This window comes from Salvelinus namaycush, chromosome 1 (genome assembly GCF_016432855.1).
Source record: "Salvelinus namaycush isolate Seneca chromosome 1, SaNama_1.0, whole genome shotgun sequence".
Lineage (NCBI taxonomy): Eukaryota > Metazoa > Chordata > Actinopteri > Salmoniformes > Salmonidae > Salvelinus > Salvelinus namaycush.
The window spans coordinates 28,945,753-28,959,156 of record NC_052307.1 but is presented as its reverse complement, the minus strand read 5'-3'; the positions used below and the strand labels follow the sequence as shown (position 1 = coordinate 28,959,156).

The 13,404-nt window shown below is 40.6% G+C and overlaps 1 long non-coding RNA gene across 1 annotated transcript; it reads right to left on the bottom strand.

The window, feature by feature from the left end:
• On the bottom strand, window positions 1–2,544 carry LOC120026200. Its single transcript, XR_005473067.1, has 3 exons — window positions 2,403–2,544; window positions 1,170–1,503; window positions 1–899 (listed from the first exon to the last, which is right to left on the bottom strand). It is a non-coding gene; the product is annotated as an uncharacterized LOC120026200 (long non-coding RNA).
• Window positions 2,545–13,404: the final 10,860 nt, after the last annotated feature.

Below are 13,404 nucleotides of genomic sequence, written 5' to 3'. Positions count from 1 at the left end.
ACCACACACACACATATTACATAACCAGGCTGTGCTGTCAGAAGTGTGTTAAAGGGATACTTTGGGATTTTGGGCCTTTATCTACTTCCCCAGACAGATGAATTCATGGATACCATTTGTATGTCTGCATGCACTATGAAGTAAGTTAAAGTTAGCTTTGTGATTGTGTTAAAGATAGTTAGGAATTGCACTAACGCTAGTTAGCAACTTCCTTCAAACTGCACGCAGAGACATAAAAATGGTCTCCACAAATTAATCTGGCTGTGGGGAAGTAAACTCAGAAAAAAACAAAAAAAAAAAACATCCTCACTGTCAACAGCTTTATTTTCAGCAAACTTAACATGTGTAAATATTTGTATGAACATAAACATGGTAGCATCCACATTAATGTAGAAGTGTCTAGAAACAATCTATTCTTAATAAGCGACCAAACATTATTTACAATTGGGGACAAAATAATCTGAAACAACCAAAAAAAAGCAAATGTCTCCAACAAGTTTGTAGTCACAAGCTACATGTAATCATTGCATGCAAGAAATGGGACCAAACACTAAACTTGACTACTTTAATACACATACAAGTAAATTTATCCCAATACTTTCAGTCCCCTAAAATGTGGGGACTATGTACAAAAAGGGCTGTAATTTCTAAACGGGTCACCCAATACAGTCTCGGTCGTTATTTCATTTCAAATCCAAAGTGCTGGAGTACAGAGCCAAAACAGAACGTGTTACTGTCCCAATACTTTGAGCTCACTGCACATGTTCCTCAATTACCTTGTACTCCTGCACATCGACTCAGTACTGGTACCCCGTGTATATAGCCAAGTTATCGTTACTTACTGCGCATTTATAAGTTGTATTATCGCTTTTATTCCTCTCTTCATTGTTGGGAAGGACCTGTAAGTAAGCATTTCACTGTTAGTCTACACCTGTTGTTTACAAAGCATGTGACAAATACAATTTGATTTGATTTAGTGCTTTGAAAACCACATCAGAGCTCTAGTATCAATCTTCCCACCACTACCCCCACCCTCAATGCACTCCATAAATGAATTAGCCCCATTATGTGACAACTGTGTTTTATTTTGAACAGTGTACTACCACCGACCAATGTTTTTAGTTCTTACAACCAGAAGTATAATATATTCATGATAACTTCACACATACCTATACTGGGCTTGGCCCTTAGGGGCAGGAGATCGAGGGCTGTGAAAGGGACAGTGAGGCTGGTGGACTGGACAGCGGAAGTTCACCCCATAGCTGGCAGTGCAACTGGGCAATCCCCTTTAGAGTGGCACAGCACTGGTCCTCCACCCCCACCAACAGCGCCACCAGAGAGCACAGGAGCAGGCAGAGCAGCAGTCCCCATCCGGAGACAAGGAGACAGCCACTGCTGTAACGCCACCACACCGTTAATGCAGCTATCATCACTGATGATGGTATCCTCCATTCTCAAGTGACACATTCCCCATCTATTCCAGTTGGGCTAGCCGAGGAACAGCTGTGTAGGAGAGAGGCAGAATCAGGAGCAGTTCACACAAAATCAGTGGTGGAAAAAAATGCCCCGTTGTCATACTTGAGTAAAAGTAAAGATACCTTAATAGAAAATGACTCACATAGGTGAAAGTCACTCAGTAAAATACTACTTGAGTAAAAGTACTCAGTTTTAAATATACTTAAGTATCAAAAGTAAATAGCAAAAATAGACTTAATTATTTGTACTTTTAAAATATACTTTCATATTCCTTATATTAAGCAAGCCAGATGGCGCCATAATGTTTTTTTTTACGGATAGCCAGGGGCACACCAACACAATTTACAAACGAAGCATGTGTGTTTAGTGAGTCTGCCAGATCAGAGGCAGTAGGGATGACCAGGGATGTTGCCTTGATAAACGTGTGAATTGGACCCTTTTCCTTTTCTGCTAAGCATTCAAAATGTAACGAGTACTTTGGGTGTCAAGGGAAATGGATTAAATGATTTTCTTTAGGAATGTAGTGAAGTAAAAGTTGTAAAAAATATATAAAGTAAAGTACAGATACCACCAATAACTACTTAAGTAGTACTTTAAAGTATTTTTACTTAAATACTTTACACCACTGCACAAAATGTATGATTGTTTCATTTTTGATAGCTGTGTAAGTTGTGTGCATGTCAAACGAAAAACTTAGGAGGCATTCTTTAACTAACGTTAAACATAGCTAGCTGTGTTTAAATGAGTAGCCAAATAATTAATTCAACCAACTAGTAAGAGTAGCTATATGGCTAAATATATTTAAATAAATAAATAAAAAGGTCACCCAATACACAAGACATAGCCGGATTGCTAGCTAACTACAGGCAGCATTTTCAATAATTAGGCTACTGCAAAAATACTAGCATCTTCGTCTGCGTACTCACCACATTGCACCATTCTTGACTAGAAATCATACAACAAGCTATGTGTAATGTTAAATAAAAAGTATCAGTCTTTAAGTATCCACTATCGTTTGTAAACTAACGATAACTTAAGTAGCTAAAGGTCTGCTTAGCTGACATACACATCAACTTCCTGGGAAAGCAGGCTGGTATATATACTGGAATATGATTGGGCACTTGAAAATTGTTTGCTATGGTTGATTGGCTCAGATCTTCCAAGCGTGTGTTCAGCCAGACAAACACCGTTTTTTTTAGCCCTCGTTGATTGGATGTAGGCTACCGCTGCACAAATTAGGTTCTGCCTGATTAAAATGTAACCATAGTTGAATATTATGCAATGTAATAACTGTCAGGTTATGCCATTGGATTTTGGTGAGTAAATCATTCTGCATTGATTAAATTGGTCGACCTGTATATTATTGTATCATAACCTAGCCTGCAGCCTATGTTGACAGTCAGCACTAACTAACTTGGTGATCATGTAACACAGTCCTAAATTGCAAATAGGCCTATAGATATTTCCATTTCATTTTTCCACGAGAGTCAGTGCTGAGAAAAGTCCTCTACCAGTTTTAGGGGGTGGGTAATTGACAAAACTACACACTGGCCGGAGCAACGAGAGGGGTCCAACTGCAGACATCATCTCTCAGGCCCATCATCTCCCAGACTCTCACATGCTGACCAAACTGGACAAGTGCATATGCCATCCGCGCACGTTGATTTTGTTCACCCACACCAGAAGTGATCAGGACAAGCAGGTAAAAAAAAATAAAAACAACTCTGAACCAATTATATTAATTTGGGTACAGGTCAAAAAGCATTAAACATTTATGGCAATTTAGCTAGCTAGCTTGCTGTTGCTAGCTAATTTATCCTGGTATATAAACATTGGGTTGTTATTTTACCTTAAATGCACAAGGTCCTCTACTCCGAACAATTAATCCACAGATAAAATGGTAAACTGAATTTGTTTCTTGTCATCTCTCCTCCTTCTTTCAGGCTTCTTTTTCTTCTTTGGACTTTATATGGCTGTTGGCAACCAACTTTACAGCATTACTACAACCGACCAGAGTGTGGACCTAAATTCATCTTTCAATCACCCACGTGGGTATATGCTCCTAAAAACCAATGAGAAGATGGCAGAGGACGGACTTGCAGCGCGTTGAGCGTCACAAATAGAACCAATTTCTATTTTAGCGCCTGGCCACGCAGATGCTCGCTGACGCGTGCTAGCAGTGTGGGTGCAATGATTGAATAGCATGTATGTGTACATTTATTTTGCAATGCTCACGCATGCGACGTGACCGGTCTGGTCAGCCTGTCAGGCCCATCATCTCCCAGACTAAATTAAACACTTTGGTAATACTTTTATTTCCCTTTTAAGCTATATTTCAATTGCATAGACAATAAAGGGGAATCCAGAATATCAAAAGTGTCAGTTACACACAAGCATTAAGATCCCCACAACAAAGCCTACAAGCTATAATAATATGCTAACGTTCATTCAACCATTTTCATTCAACACCAAAAACTCGTACCACCAGTAGATGGCAATAGAGTTAAATAATTGAGGTGTCCTGGCGTTGGAGAACGGCCTGAGAGATGATGGGCCTGATAGATGATGTCTGCAGTTAGATGATTGGGAGAAACAGAAATCTTTCAAAGGGGTATTATTAACTCTTTCACGGAAGACAACTGCTGGCAAAGACATCCTTGCCACCAGAACATTTATCTCCTGATTAATTATACAGTGCCTTGTAAAGGTATTCATCCCCCTTGGGGGTTTTCCTATTTTGTTGCATTACAACCTGTAATTTAATTAGATTTTTATTTAGATTTCATGTAATGGACATACACAAATAGTCAAAATTGGTGAAGTGAAATGAAAAAAAGAACTTATTCAAAAAAAATTCAAAACGGAAAAGTGGTGCGTGCATATGTATTCACCCCCTTTGCTATGAAGCCTCTAAATAAGATCTGGTGCAACCAATTACCTTCAGAAGTCACATAATTAGTTCAATAAAGCCCACCTGTGTGAAATCTAAGTGTCACATGATCTGTCACATTATCTGAGTATATATACACCTGTTCTGAAAGGGCCCAGAGTCTGCAACACCACGACGAAAGGGGCACCACCAAGCAATCGGCACCATGAAGACCAAGGAGCTCGCCAAACAGATCAGGGACAAAGTTGTGGAGAAGTACAGATCAGGGTTGGGTTATAAAAAAATATCTGAAACTTTGAACATCCCACGGAGCACCATTAAATCCATTATTAAAAAATGGGAAGAATATGGCACCACAACAAACCTGCCAAGAGAGGGCCGCCCACCAAAACTCACGGACCAGGTAAGGAGGGCATTAATCAGAGAGGCAACAAAGAGGCCAAAGATAACCCTGAAGGATCTGCAAAGCTCCACAGCGGAGATTGGAGTATCTGTCCATAGGACCACTTTAAGGCGTACACTCCACAGAGCTGGGCTTTACAGAAGAGTGGCCAGAAAAAAAGCCATTACTTAAAGACAAAAATAAGCAAACACGTTTGATATTTGCCAAAAGTCATGTGGGAGACTCCCCAAACATATGGAAGAAGGTACTCTGGTCAGATGAGACTAGAACTGAGCTTTTTGGCCATCAAGGAAAAGGCGTTGTCTGGCGCAAACCCAACACCTCTCATCACCCTGAGAACACCATCCCTACAGGGAAGCATGGTGGTGGCAGCATCATGCTGTGGGGATGTTTTTCATTGGCAGGGACTGGGAAACTGGTCAGAATTGAAGGAATGATGGATGGTGCCAAATACAGGGAAATTCTTGAGGGAAACCTGATTCAGTCTTCCAGAGATTTTAGACTGGGACGGAGGTTCACCTTCCAGCAGGACAATGACCCTAAGCATACTGCTAAAGCAACACTTGAGTGGTTTAAGGGGAAACATTTAAATGTCTTGAAATGGCCTCGTCAAAGCCCAGACCTCAATCCAATTGAGAATATGTGGTATGACTTAAAGATTGCTGTACATCAGTGGAACCCATCCAACTTGAAGGAGCTGGAGCAGTTTTGTCTTGAAGAATGGGCAAAAATCCCAGGGGCTAGATGTGCCAAGCTTACAGAGACATACCCCAAGAGACTTGCAGCTGTAATTGCTGCAAAAGGTGGCTCTACAAAGTATTGACTTTGAGGGGGTGAATAGTTATGCACGCTCAACTTTTCTGTTTTTTGTCTTATTTCTTGTTTGTTTCACAATAAAACAATATTTTGCATCTTCAAAGTGGTAGGCATGTTGTGTAAATCAAATGATACAAACCCCCCCCAAAAATCTATTTTAATTCCAGGTTGTAAGGCAACAAAATAGTAAAAATGCCAAGGGGGGTGAATACTTTCGCAAGCCACTGTAGATCCGGCAGCTATTACATATCATAAAAAAAGATTCTATCCACTGGAGCTTTGAGCTCAACAGTGACAAGGCACAATTTTGTCATGAGCTGGATATTTAATTCTCTCCAACTCTCACTCAAACATATTTCACTGAACAGATATCTTGTTCCACCTGCTCATATCTCTGTATTCCTTGTATTGAATAGATCTAGTGTATGCCTATCAGCTAAGCCAATATTTTGTTAACCCACTGATAATCAGTCATTGTCGCCTTGAGTGGGTGTTTATTGCAAATTGAAATGCCATTTCTTTCCGGTTAATACAGTGGATATTTACAATATGTTTGTAGCATATACATATTAATGAACATGATATCTATGGGCTATACTGTGTGATCAGATAAACCCTCCATGTGTCGTGCTTAGCAAAAATTTGTTTGCCAGCGCAAGTCTAGATAGCACTAGCTGTATTATGCCTACAACAGTGAAGTTTCAGTCCGCTAGGTGTATCTCTACAGCATGAAAATGTATGCACTCACTACTGTAAGTCGCTCTGGATAAGAGTGTCTGCTAAATTACTAAAATGTAAATGTAAGCATGGGCATCCCCATGCATGCACCTTATCAAAATATGACTAATTCAATATTGCACCATCCCATTATAGTATAGATATCTTAATATAAAGTTTCTCAAGTAAAAGTGAAAGTCAGCCAGTAAAATACTACTTGAGTAAAAGTCTAAAAGTATTTGGTTTTATATATACTTAAGTATCAAAAGTAAATGTAATTGATAAAATATACTTAAGTAGTAAAAGTAGAAGTATAAATTACTTAAAATTCCTTATATTAAGCAAAGCAGACAGCACCATTTTCTTGTTTTTAGCCAGGGGCACACTCCAACACTTAGAGATTATTTACAAAAGATGCATTTGTGTTTAGTGAGTCCACAAGGCCAGAGGCAGTAGGGATGACCACGTGTTCTCTTGATAAGTGTGTGAATTTGACAATTTTCCTGTCCTGTTATGCATTCAAAATGTAACGAGTACTTTTGGTTGTCAGGGAAAATGTATGGAGTAAAAAGTACAATATTTTATTTCGGAATGTACTGAAGTAAAAAATATAAATAGTAAAGTACAGCTACCCCCAAAAACTACTTAAGTAGTACTTTAAAGTATTTTTACTTAAGTACTTTACACCACTGGTTAAACGTAGGCTAAGTCTGGCATAAGCTTAGTCCGGCACTTTACAATAACTCTGTCGCTGTGGTCTTAGGTAGTCTCCGTATAGGCTATTCCCTCCATCGCTACACTGCTGCCCAGTTGAAGAGCTTGTGATCTCCGTGCAGCACCACAACACCATGCGCCTTTGGAAAAGCACCGCTCAGCCTCAGAAGATGCCCTTCTAGAGGAATGCAGCCATAGAGTCATTATACCCTAATGTAGGCCTATTTGCCTACTAGCCAAATAAAGTGCACAGCATGCATGATGCGTGCAACTCGTCATTCCAACATATTTGAACATTTAATTCATCCTTCATTCAGTTCAGTCAGTCAGTATGTCATCCATTCAGTCATTTGTCTGAGTTGAAATAGGAACTAAATCAAAGACAGTAGAACAGTCATCCATTTGTTTATTGAAATTTGTGTGTGTATTCAAAATGATCAAATATCTCAAGTTCTTTAGCCTATCACTTTAACAATTCGATGTTGAATTTAGGCCAACACAAATAAAAAATAGGCCTTCAACTTGTAGGCATTGCAATTTATGCTAACATTTTGGGAACTGGTGTTTTGCGGAATAATTTTATAACTCTATTTGTGTTTTATAACTTTTTATTAAAGGGCTCCCCTTAAAAGGAGACCCTAGCTTCTAAATATAGCCTCTAAATGAATTTTAAACAAAATAGTTGAAGCCCGTGCAGTGGCTGATAGGGAAAACCGATCTGGCAAAAAGAATAGGCTATAGATAGTCTTGACCATTCGGGACCCCTTAGCTATTTCGCTCAGGACAGGTTATAGCCAAGACTTATTTTGTTTTGTCTCATTCATTGATATGGATATAGCCTCTGTGTGATTGGGTTGTGCAACGCAAATGGCTAGAACAAGCCTACATACAGAGTGGAATTCACTAATACAACAGTCAAAATGCCTAATATAAGGCCTACAGTCCATGCTCCCAAATACTAGAAAAAAGTGTGATTCATTAGGTTACATGATCACCACAGTAGCCCCACGCGGCTATAAAAATAAATTATGCAATTATATGTCCATTAAATAACACACAACAACACGCCATATTTAGGTAGCGGAATAGGCCTAGCCTAAATGATATTTACTTTCTATTTTACAGCTCAGGCAGTTATTCTGGGTTGAGTCACTGACGTGATCTTCCTGTCTGGGTTGGGCCCCCCCTTAGGTTGTGCCTTGGCGGAGATCTTTGTGGGCTATACTCGGCCTTGTCTCAGGATGGTAAGTTGGTGGTTAAAGATATCCCTCTAGTGGTGTGGGGGCTGTGCTTTGGCAAAGTGGGTGGGGTTAAATCCTGCCTGTTTGGCCCTGTCCGGGGGTATCGTCGGACGGGGCCACAGTGTCTCCCGACCCCTCCTGTCTCAGCCTCCAGTATTTTTGCTGCAGTAGTTTATGTGTCAGGTGGCTAGGGTCAGTCTGTTATATCTGGAGTATTTCTCCTGTCTTATCCGGTGTTCTGTGTGAATTTAAGTATGCTCTCTCTAATTCTCTCTCTCTCTCGCTCTCTCTCTCTCTCTCTCTCTCGCTCGCTCGCTCGCTCGCTCGCTCTCTCTCTCGGAGGACCTGAGCCCTAGGACCATGCCTCAGGGCTACCTGGCCTGATGACTCCTTGCTGTCCCCAGTCCACCTGGCCGTGCTGCTGCTCCAGTTTCAACCTATGTAACCCTGACCTGTTCACCAGACGTGCTACCTGTCCCAGACCTGCTGTTTTCAACTCTCTAGAGACAGCAGGCGTGGTAGAGATACTCTGAATGATCGGCTATGAAAAGCCAACTGACATTTACTCCTGAGGTGCTGACCTGTTGCACCCTCGACAACCACTGTGATTTCTATTATTTGACCCTGCTGGTCATCTATGAATATTTGAACATCTTGGCCATGTTCTGTTATAATCTCCACCCGGCACAGCCTGAAGAGGACTGGCCACCCCTCATAGCCTGGTTCCTCTCTAGGTTTCTTCCTAGGTTCTGGCCTTTCTAGGGAGTTTTTCCTAGCCACCGTGCTTCTACACCTGCATTGCTTGCTGTTTGGGGTTTTAGGCTGGGTTTCTGTACAGCACTTTGAGATATCAGCTGATGTAAGACGGGCTTTATAAATACATTTGATTTGATTCTAGAATCTAAACAAGGCTCTTCTGTGTCTATCATTCTCACACAAGTAATTTGCTGAAGGCCAAAGCCTATACTACGCCATCTACTGGTATAACGTTGTTATTGAATGCAGTTCTAAAACAAGCTCTAGACTTTTATTTTGGAAATGAAACCGGGAAGCTGCAAAGCAACTCTAACGTCTGGGCTGGAGTTGCTTGATTGACTAGCTACGTTCGGTTCATGTCCTTTGCAGATGCCACATTACTGACAAAAGTTTGTACCTATAAAAAATATCTGTAACCGAGTAAAGGGAAACGTACAGTTAGAATTGAACGTGTAAATGTTCATTCATAGTCGTAACATAGGGTTTGTACATTTCATGTTTCACGCATGGTTTTAATTACGATCCTAACATTTACGTATGGATTTTCTTACGATCCTAGCGATACGTACGTTCAACCTTTAGGCAGCAGTGGCTTCGGGACAAGTCTCTGAATGTCCTTGAGAGGCTCAGCCAGAGCTCGGACTTGAACACGATCGCACATCTCTGGAGAGACCTGAAAATAGCTGTGTGGTGACGCTCCCCCATCCAAATTGACAGAGCTTGAGAGGATCTGCAGAGAAGAATGGGAGAAACTCCCCAAATACAGGTGTGTCAAGCTTGTAGCGTCATACCCAAGAAGACTTGAGGCTGTAATCGCTCCCAAAGGTGCTTCAACATGGCATCAAATCTATCCTAAAATCCTTGAGTTTTGAAATCCTAACAATTATATTTAATCCTCATTAAAGGTCATATTGGATGACCAAATCATTATCCCTATCGGGAGGATCAGAATCACATTTTTTTTGTTTTGATTGCTGAAATCTGATCAGATAATTTTAGAAAAACTGGGTCAAGGATTACTTTTAAATTCAGAAAGGATGTTTGCAAAAAAAATATTTTAACACCTTTCTCAATGACATTCAAATCAGCATTGAAAAAGGCAGAAGTTTATACGTTTGTCTGGCCTGAGTGAGTCTGACCACAAGTCAGAGACTACTATATGATGACACACCAAATACGTTTGATCAATGATTAATCGCGGGAAAAGAGAAAGAAAAGGCTTTTTCAGGCTACAGTTCAAGCTATGTCTTCCAATGGTGCAACTGCTGTCGGCAACAGTGGTTTAGCCTATGGGCAAAACTGTACGGCTATCACGCCTCTACTGAGTCCCCAACAATCGGATGTTCCGGTTTTCAGGGGAAATGGAAAGAGATCCTGTGACGGGACTTAACAAGGCGACACTCCATCTTATCTCCTCCTTCACATCTACTGGATTAGTTGAACAGTGTAGAAGAACCTCCCCTGACATTTATTTTATTCTGGTCAAGACCAGTATGTAGGGGATATAGTATTTCTTTTAAGCCTGCTATGTTAGCCTATTATTGATATCTAATTGCATAGCAATGGTGTGAATCACACCTTACGGATTGTTGTTGTTGTGGATGGCTGTTCACAAATGTATAGGTGTATAAACCAATAATGGTTGAATTGAAGAAGTGTAAGCTGCCTATCAATCATTGTTTGTACGAAATGCGCTCTTGTAACAGCTGCATAGTGCAGATCCCAGACTATGGAATAAAAGTTTGAGGGAGTTCCTCCCTTTTAAACTCCTCCATGCATACTGTCAAAAGCAAGTTTAATTTAAGAAAACCACGGAGTGAGGCTTCGATTACTTAATCTAATTTGCGGTGATTGAACCACAATTCCTTAGTCCTAACGGACAACTGCTCAAACCCGCACATGTTTGATAGACTTCAACAACTGCAAATTATTGAGATATTAATTAAAGAGTCAACAACAGAAACAATGGGCCAATAGCATATGGAAAAAGTTAGGGGCGTGGATCAGAAAACCAGTCAGTATTTGTGTGACCACCATTTGCCTCATGCAGCGCGATACATCTCCTTCGCATAGAGTTGATCCGGCTATTGATTGTGGAATGTTGTCCCACTCCTCTTCAATGCATGTGCGAAGTTGCTGGATATTGGCGGGGACTGGAACATGCTGTCGTACACGTCAATCTAGAGCGTCCCAAACATGTTCAATGGTTGACATGTCTGGTGAGTATGCAGGCCATGGAAGAACTGGGACATTTTCAGCTTCCAGGAATTGTGTACAGGTCCTTGCGACAGGGGGCCGTGCATTATGATGCTGAAACATGAGGTGATGGCGGCAGATGAATGGCACGACAATGGGCCTCAGGATCTCGTCACGGTATCACTGTGCATTAAAATTGCCATTGATAAGATGCAATTGTGTTCGTTGTCCGTAGCTTATGCCTGCCCAACCATAACCCCACCGCCACCATGGTCACCCTGTTCACAATGTTGATATCAGTAAACCGCTCACCCACACGTGAATAGCACATTTCTCCAGCATGCCAGTGGCCAGTTTGTGAAGAAATTCTTCAGTTGTGGCAACACACAGTTTCATCAGCTGTCCAGCTGGCTGGTCTCAGACGATACCCGCAGGTGAAGAACACGGATGTGATGTTCCTTGCCTGGCGTGTACATGTGGTCTGCGGTTGTGAGGCCGGTTGGATGTACTGCCAAATTCTCTAAAACGACGTTGGAGACGGCTTATGGTAGAGAAATGAAGATTAAATTATCTGGCAACAGCTCTGGTGGACATTCCTGCAGTTAGCATGCCAGTTGCACGCTCCCTCAACTTGAAACATCTGTGGCATTGTGTTGTGTGCACATTTTAGAGTGGTCTTTTATTGTCCCAAGCACAAGGTGCACCTGTGTAATAATCATGCTGTTTAATCAGCATCTTGATATGCCACACCTGTCTGGTGGATGGTTTATCTTGGCAAAGGAGAAATGCTCACTAACAAGGATGTATAAAATGTGAGCACAAATTTTGAGCGAACCTCTGGGATCTTTCATTTCAGCTCATGAAACACTTTACATGTTGCGTTTATATTTTTGTTCAGTGTAGTAGGGTGTATTACATTAAGAAAGTAACCTACCCAACCCTGAGGACATTTTGTGTAAAGGCAGAATGTTACTGATGAAAGGAGGGGATGTTTATTTTAAATAGTGTGCAGTGTATATATCTACATCCCTTCTCTGCTTTGACTTGATGATTATCTCCCAATCCATGTTCAAAATCATTGTCAAGGCTTATTAAGCCTTGTTCACACTGCAAGCTTTAATGCTCAAATCAGTTTTGTTTTTCAAATCCATTTTGGAATACTGACTGTCCAAACAGCAAGTTACAAGAGACCAAATCGAATGTGTGTGTTCAGACAGCAGTCACTTGCTGATATGGCTACGCTAATTGTCATAGTAACGATAGGTGCATGCATGCACAGTGGTGTAGGCTGATTGGTGGTGGTTCTCGTGTTTCCTATCACTCAGAAGTTATGTAGCAAGCTAAAGTGACAGCAATGCCTGCAATGGACGTTTCAAAGTTGCTTTGAATGTTCAAAATCATAGTATAAGAATGCTTTTAAAGGATAAGATGACCCAACTTTCAAAACAAGTCATTTTTGGCTAGCCACAGCAATCAACTAGCTAGGCAGCTGTTTAGCTTTCTAGCACATTCACTACTTTGTTTGTAAACGATTAACTAGTTAGCTATCGCATGTTCTTGTCAAGCTGTCAGAGTAGCTAGCAAGCAACAAGATATGCCAAATAAGTTTTAATAAACTATTGAGGGCAAATCAATTAGATTTGACCGTTCAGACACAAGTCGCATGGCCAGGAGTCAGATTTGTACCTGATTCAAACCATCTACGATGGCTTTTGGCTTTTGGCAAACAATTGTGGCAAATCTTTGGCCAATTTCCCGCCAACTCAAATTTTCACATGCAAATGAGTTTTGTGGAAAACTGTTGCGGCAAATTTGCAGCAACTTGTGAACTTCTGGCAAAATATTTTGGGAAACTTGTGCCGAACATGCAAGTTTTGCAAACTCTTCATGAATATGCAAGTTAGATCGGGTTTTTAGTTACTTTGTGTGTTAACAATGAAATATCTTATCTACATAAAACAAATCACATATCTTTAAATTAACTTGCTTCTCACAGAGAACTAAACATACAAAATATACTAAACAACGTGTATTCAATGTCTTAACAGAAAAATTACTTTTTTATCTTTCACAAAGAAACAGTAGGCAGACTGCTACAATATTATGTTTGAAATCATCTGCATACTAATGAAGAAAAGAGGAAGATTGAATATTTCCCAAATAAATTGTTTGTTTAATCTTTTTTATGCAGGTAC